The following is an 8,265-nucleotide window of genomic DNA, read 5'->3' on the forward strand; positions in this document are numbered from 1 at the left end:
TACTGTCATGAAGCTGCAAATCATTTATATGCTTATTGAACCTTTCAAAAACTTAGGTTTTACCTTCCTTCGACTTAGCCATGAAACCCTTATACTGTGAAACCAAGATCCTTCTTTGATTAGATCTAACCTCTTATGTTCCCTCACACAGTATTTCTTTTTTCTCCCAGATCTGTTTAGTTGTCTCACAGTTGATAATGTTATTGTACATCACATTATCAAGGGACTCAATCAATATGAGTTGCAAGCAGCTATTCAGTGAAACCTTTTCCTTTTCAGGCTCTGTGTACACTAGTACATATTAAGCTTTTAGCGTCGGTCATATCATGTCTAAGGCGTCGGTTGTTGGGCGTAGTATATGTAGGGGACATTATAAATCTAAGTCTTTAGTGTCGGTCAAATGAGCGATGCTAAAATGTCATCTGTGTCAGTCAAATAACCAACGCAATAAAGCTATTAGCCGACGCAATAGGGCTATCAACCGACGCCTATACATGCACAACAGTGTCGGCTGTTTGTAATGCCGACACCTATTACAACTCTATTAGTGTCAGTCTTTTAAAAATGCCGACACATATGGTCTTTTTTATTGCGTCGGACCCCTCACAACCGACACCTAAAGTAATTTTTTTTAAATAAATTGTTTTATTCATATCCTAATTAACATGCTCTACATATATACCATAACAGCCATCAACAAACATTAACCAATATTATCATATAATATAATTATGATAGAATATTTGATTAAACTAATATTTTCAATTTAAATGCTATCTTGTTTACAATTGGAAGAAAAAATATATATTTAGTTACAAATACAAGCAATGTTTAGTTGGGCCTTTTGTCTTTCCATTTGTGTTCAAGTGCAAGCAGCTAACAATATGATAAAGGAGCCATTGGAACAGATTTGGAATATCAAGCTTGGCAGGGAGCAACCGTCCAATTAGCTTTACATAAACCTAATAAAAAAATCTCTTGCGACACCAAAATGATCCAAGCTTCTCATACTCGTTATTTATAACAAACATCGTTTCAAACCAGGGTTACATGCCAGCAGTGACCACCACACTAACTACCTAACACAGGATTGCAAAAGCAACTCATGGAGTTTTATTATATAGCATCATAAACTTAAATAGATAAATTATTTTACTAGGAATGTAGGGCTTACTCTTATGGTGTAGATATTTTCACTTGATAATTATCTAGAACATGAAGCCGCATCTCCCTTTCTCTGTAGTTCAAGAAAACCAGTCAAGAAATGTTCGGAAATGATATGGCAAAGAAATTTCTTTGCAAAAAATAAGAGCGTGTAGTCTTTCTGCAAATGTCTTTCTACAAATCAAGGAAACAATGGATACCCACTAGTCAAGATTATGTTGTCCAAAACATTAATTTAAGGCATAAATTAGTATCAGATATCAAACAATAACAAAATATAAAAATGAACCAAATGTTCTTCCTGCAATTAAAAGTAATTTGAACTAATAATACCTTTAATAGAGTACATGTTATAGATGAAGATGACAAAAATTGACTGCTCAGACAACACATTTGGCGAAGTAGCGTGGTTTATTCCGACAAATAGCCCAAGTGTAGCCCATTTTAATGCGAGATTTTACAAGAAATACGACTCCTGCAAGTAAAGTCATTAATGAGACCATGGAATATAATATACGAACAAATATTCTAACAAAAACTAAAAACCTACTATGTCATCACAAGTAGCACAAAAGTGGTCTCATGCTTATAATGAAACCTTGAATAGTTGATTTACAATGTGACAGGATAAAACAAACCTATATATCGGCAAAACGAAATATCATCCCTAGCATAAAGCAGCGTTTATTCGTCAAACTGAAATCCTGTTCAAAAGATAAAACATTAAAAACGTCATATTGTAAATATATTATCTTGTTAAAGATATGCGACTTTACATTCTTGGTAAATCAAATTTAAATTTGTTCCCAAGCTCTTCCGTATGTTCTTGCTGATCCATTTCCATTTTTTCTGTATCATGTCCTACGGCTCCATCAGACAAGATAAGATATATGTCTGCTTCAACAGGGTATTTCAGAGAACCCTTTTTATATGTAACACCATCAGGAAGTAAATTAGTGCACTTAAAAATGTTATCATGGCCACATTTCCTACAAAGACATTTGCAGAAGAAAAATTAAGCAAAGCATTATATTCCAGGACAAATAGAATGACTTTTATTGTGTAAGATAATAAGAACCAATGTTTAGTAGCATCATAATTCTCTCAGTGATTGAATAAAGGTTAAGAATGTCAATTACTATCATCTTTATGCATCCTTTTATTGCTACTAATCAATGTTAATGTAATTGGACATTGAGAATATTAAACCCAAGTTTTGTTTAAATTACGGGAAAACACATGGACATATGGATATCGGTCAAATTAATTTGAAATGCTAGTAAATATGATTTCAGAGTTTCTTAATATCCCTCCATAAATAAACAAATAAATTGAAGCAAATTAAGAAAGTGGAGTAAATTAATCATAAATCAAATAAATAAGAAGCAATATAAATTATAGTACCATTAAATTACATTATTTATTTATGATGAATACTTGCACATATTTAGCAGAGACATATTAGTAATTTTAGCATGGGATAAACCTGCAACCTTTTTAAGTGTAGTAAGGCTCTTTGCCATATTGTCTATCGCATCCTTGAAATCTGTACAAGTTTGCTCGCAGAAGCTCAGAAATAATAATGAAATGCTCCTCTAAATTTTAAGATGAAAATAATGACAGGTATTAATCACAAGCAAATATTGTTCTTTGCCAAGTGGACCAACTACCAAGTTTCACAGAATACGCACACATTCGTACATTACTCACGTTGGACATAGATTATGATCTAGGCTATAAAAGAAGTGTGATTGTTGCCAAAGGAAATAATGAGTACATGTCAATGATAGTCTGCAATATCTAAAATAAATGTATTTTACTTAGTGGGCGGTAAAAGAGAATGACTTTCAAGTTAACCACTTCAACATATTATCAAATAAGAACTTAAAGCATAACAATATCTACCTAGACGAAAACAGAGAGTTCATGATTTAATTGTGCATATAGACACAATTGAGGTATGTGCTTGAAGCTTATGTACCCATTGTATTGTTTTATACATGCGGACAAAGCACCTGTTAAAATGATGCAGAATATAAGACTGAATAGGTAGACGACATATTATAAATTTTAGTCATTATACTTTTCAAGATGCAATGCATACATCTATAAAATAAGGGGTTAGTGTAGGATTAGTAACCTCAGTCAACAGATGCACAAACTCGCTGACCACAGCACCTGTATCCGAGATTTTGAGGTTCCAGTTCCACCTGGCGTTAGTATAAAAAGAAAGAGAACGAATCCTACATGATATCAAAAACCTGGCTATGAAAATTGCAAACTCAATTAAATAAACACACACATACGAGCAAAGAAACCCATGTTAATACAAAGGACCTTAAACTCATTAATTTCAAGGACTTCCCGAGAGAGAAAACTTACATTCAAATCTCAGATGCTTACCCGTTTCAACAAACAATTTTACATAGAGTAGACTAGAACGTCCAAATTGCCTTGAGATCCATAATGTTAAGGAAAATATATGGCAAATGGAGGGTATTTCACATTTATTGGTGTCTGCATATAGAATAAATTAAAGGAATAATAGAAAATGATATTACTCGCTGAAGAATCTTTAAACAAATGATCAAGCGATTGACAAAGAATCGTTTGTGCAAGCATCGTGGATTGCCACTTAAATTATCAAGAAACTCCCTGTAGCAATCAGCAAACATGTTTATTGAAATCATATGGTCTAGAGGAGGGTATAAGGAGTTAGGACTTTTATGAATTTCCTCCATTCAGAAGAGCAACAAATCAGGTTGTATCTAGCTATCATAATGTCCTAATAATTACCTCCGTCCGAAACTCTGAATCACAAACCAGGTGTTCATTTACAATAAATTGAATGTCCGGACATCCTTTACAAGAAACGAATTCATAACAATGCTCAATGTAAACAAATCCATAACAATGAACGATACATATAGTCAGCTAGCGTGTTCATTTTCTAAATTTGTAATTATTTCGATATAAAAATTGCAGGGCTAATACAAACTGTACATGGTAATAAAAGGAACAACGAGACAAACTGTAATAAAACTGGAAACACTATAAACACATGAAGTTCAGGAATTAAAAAAAAAGCACAATATAGTTAACTGTTAGTCGCTAAACACGTGCTAATAATACACACAAGTATACGAGTTCGCAAGTAGTATATAATCTTTTCTAGTTCATTCCCACAAAGACTGTATTGGTTAACTAATTAATTCACGCACTTAAGCAACAATGTATGGTTATTATTCAATGCTAAGACGATAACAGATTGAGGTTGTTTATAACTAAGGATTAAACTAATAATTGTAACTACGAGATTAATATTGACTGAATTAATATATATGACTAACAGGGGATTCTAACTTCATTAAATACTTCATTCAATAGCCTTATTGTCCTTAACCTTAGCATGCAATGGTGATGACACTAATCAAACAACACGAAACTGATAAACGCCAACTTTCATTGCACGAGTACCATACTACCAGACATCCACAAAAAAGATAGAAGCTGAATAGACACCAATTATATTGAGACCCTATATGTCTATAGAATTTGACAACATAACAATTTAAGCACAAGTTATCTATCTTGATTACACAGGGCAAGTAAGATGGTTAAAATTACCTACGAATCATGCATAACGAATACATGATCCTATGCTCGTATGGCAAGTTCTAAATTCTTAAATTCACCATTGCTTCATTAAGAATTAACACATTATCTTATAAGTTCGCGACGCTCATAAGACGAATACGTGCAACCAATACTAGGATATCATACAATCACCACATACTAAGGCATTGAAACAATTTAACTACAGAAATCCATTAATAAATCCGCTAAAACCCCACAACAACGATTAGCCCATAATCAGACTCATCATCACCATGGGTTCCAATGAAAACATGATATAACAAACGTAGTCTTTATAACGAATAAATAACAGAGTATAACACAAGAGTATAGGTTCAACAAATCAAGAAACGAGCATCCAAAATTACAACTCAAAACAAAGATTCATAATAATAAACTAGATCGTCTTCGCCTTTGTTGATTCGGGATATAGGTCTCTTGCCGTCTTCTCCTTAGCTCTGAAGTATCTCTCCTTTTATTAAAAATGACCTAGAGTTGTTTATATAGTAGCCCTGATCAGCATAAAATCCCAGAAAATTAGTCTTCTGTTCAAAATAGGAATTCTGCATCCCGACCTGGTGCGGCCGCGCGCTTGATCAGCGTGGGCGCGCTGGCTCTCCGAAGTTCTGGCGCGGGCGCGCGCCTGATCATCGCGGGCGCGCTGGTCTTCTGCCAAACATTATTTCTTTTCTTTTTCCTTTTCTTACAGCCTGGAGCTGGACTTTGTGAACTTTTATTCCAACACTACCTGGACACTATATTAGCACTAAAACAATGCTAATTCACCTGATTCACAGATTAATGTCTACAATGCAAAAAGACTAGAAAACACGTTAAAACACTTAACAACCTGAGTACAAACACATCAATTCAAAGCTTATTGGAGCATTATAAAGTGTCATAAATGCCACTCAACAAACCCCCAAACTTGAATCGATGGTTGTCCTCAAGCATAAACAGACTCAAACAATAAGAAATAAAAATGCATGAATGCAACTAATATGAATGCAACGATCCTCATAGAATAACTAATCCAATCAACAAGCACATCTCATCAAATGCAATTATTCGCATAAAGAGCAATCAAATCTCACAAATTAACCTACAAACCAGAGACGTGCGTGTGTGCAAATGCTTACAGATGTACTATCATAACTAGATAGAAAATCATGATTCACTAGTTATCAATACAATCGCAAGCTTAGAAATAGAAAAAAGCTAGACTGAAAATAACTTATAACACTTCCATTCTTATATCGGAGCTTAATCATGGATTCATGCTTTTATTCAGAACAAAACAACAAAAGTATGATTATTTGATTGTGCAATGAGTGAGGTCCACAAAAGACTTATACAATAGTACCCATGTAGCGAGCGTTAGGTTAGCGAATCCCAGACTATAAGAGCCTTAGGTCACTAGGCAGAAAGTCCCTTAAGAACTTAATAACTCAAGTACTAAAGAGCCCACTCGTGATCAATTATACATACACTTATTCTTTCTCTTTTTTCTTTTTTTTTCTTTTTCTTTTTTTTTTACGAACTTCTGAACAAGTGTGTTTCTCTCCATCTCGCTCAACCCTAGACTACTCATACAAATATGAGCTGGCTACTAGCCATTTGACACCTAGCCACACAACTAGCAATACGATCCAATTTTTTCCAATTTTTAAATATCCATGTCTTTTATTATTTAGAGAATATCCTAAATTCCAAGTATAAGCAAGCGATTAAACCTTAGCAAACAAACAAACCATGACCATGATCTAGCACTCTAGCAACCTTTAAGACTTAGTAAAATACAAGTGTCTCTAGCGTGCAAATCAATCTAATAAGACTCAACATCACTAAATACGACATCACTACACTAGTATCAACATCACCAATCAATCAGAAAAATTAACTAAGGGAACATGTCATAATGCAAATGCATGAAACTACATGAACAAAATAACATAAAACTACCACAATAATAGAATAAAATAAAAAAAAACTACATGGAAAAATATGCAAACTATATGAACTAAACTATCATGAACATGCAACTATATGAGACTCACACACAAACATATTCCTTCACTACTACCCCCAAACTTAAAATATTCACTGTCCTCAGTGAAGGTAATAGTAAGAAATCAGGCATACCTACTGCGAATCAGAATCCCCACCCTCAACGGGTGGAGTGTCAGGCATGTCCGGAGGCGGATACACGAAATTCTCTTCAAATACTGGCCACTGGATGTCAACACCGGTGGCTCTGAAAGCTGTCCCAAGTTCCTGGGTAAGATCGTGTGCAAACCGACTATGGATGTCATGCATCACATCCATCCTCCTCGCGAGTCGCCTATACTGCGTCGAACTCAAACCAGCTCTCATCTCTGCTCCTGCTGCCTTCTGTTGCTGCTGCTACTGTGACGAACCAGCCTTCTCTCGATACTAAGCTCTCCAAGCCGCTTAACGGGCATGCTGAGAACTTCATGTCGTAGCTGCTTCCATAGACACGCCACCTGGAAGATGATCATATGAATACCCAAGCCCCTTAGGATCGGGCTTCCCTCCATACCACTCCTGCATGCTCTGCAACGTGGAACTATCAATAGGAGCACTGGGAAGCTGCAACTGCTCATGTGCTGGCCAATAAACACCAACCGCCACGCACAACTTTGTCACAACAGACGCATACCGAATAGCACCTGTGGTACCTCCTCTCAAAAATCTCAAAATCCCCTGATATATCACCATCCCCAAATGAATGTAATCACCCTAAAGAATACCCCAAAGCAGACGAGCACGCTCCACAGTAATCTCATGCACATGCGAAGATGGTATGATGTTATCACAAATAAATGAGTTCCAAGCCCGTGCAAACCTATTCATGCAAGAAGCAGGGAATATGGAGTAATCAATAGTGCCCCTCTTGAACTTCCAATGAGTTTCAGGCACACAGAGAGTAGCAACGATGAGATCCAAATCAAAGTCCTCTGGAGTCTTATCATTCCAAGTGTCCTGACCCACCTTCCTCGTGGGCTGCTCAATCACCGTCCTGATAGCTTCAGCACTATACTCTACATTTCTCCCCCCACCACCGTGAAACCATTCTTCTCCGCCTTGGCGTTCGCATAGAACTCCCGCACAACACTCATGGGCACAACAGCGGGAGTCTCACAGAAAGATACCCAGCCCATCTCGAGAATCATCTCTAACAGCTTACCATCCTTCCTTGATGGCATAAAACCTTGCTCCTTAGCAATAGGCTTCGAGAGAAGCCTAGTGTACTCCTCCTCAGCCTCAAGAGTAGAAAACCTGGGCCTCACACCACCTGCAGATGAAGAATCGGTGGTGCGCGCCCAGCTTCTGTAGTTGGCCCTGAATTTTTTTCTTTTTCTGATTTTTTTGTGTTTTTCTCCTTTCTTCTTGCTTCTTCTATCTACTAATGTACAAGCTTGGGTTGCCTCCCAAGAAGCGCAT

General features: G+C 36.2%; 1 long non-coding RNA gene across 1 annotated transcript; it reads right to left on the reverse strand.

Annotated features, from left to right (window-relative positions):
- Positions 1 to 844: 844 nt before the first annotated feature.
- LOC141689484 (uncharacterized) lies at positions 845 to 3,536 on the reverse strand. The gene is made up of 6 exons (XR_012562397.1): positions 3,305 to 3,536; positions 1,941 to 2,153; positions 1,803 to 1,868; positions 1,498 to 1,639; positions 1,175 to 1,237; positions 845 to 1,079 (listed from the first exon to the last, which is right to left on the reverse strand). It is a non-coding gene; the product is annotated as an uncharacterized LOC141689484 (long non-coding RNA).
- Positions 3,537 to 8,265: the final 4,729 nt, after the last annotated feature.

Source organism: Apium graveolens, chromosome 10 (assembly GCF_009905375.1).
Source record: "Apium graveolens cultivar Ventura chromosome 10, ASM990537v1, whole genome shotgun sequence".
NCBI lineage: Eukaryota > Viridiplantae > Streptophyta > Magnoliopsida > Apiales > Apiaceae > Apium > Apium graveolens.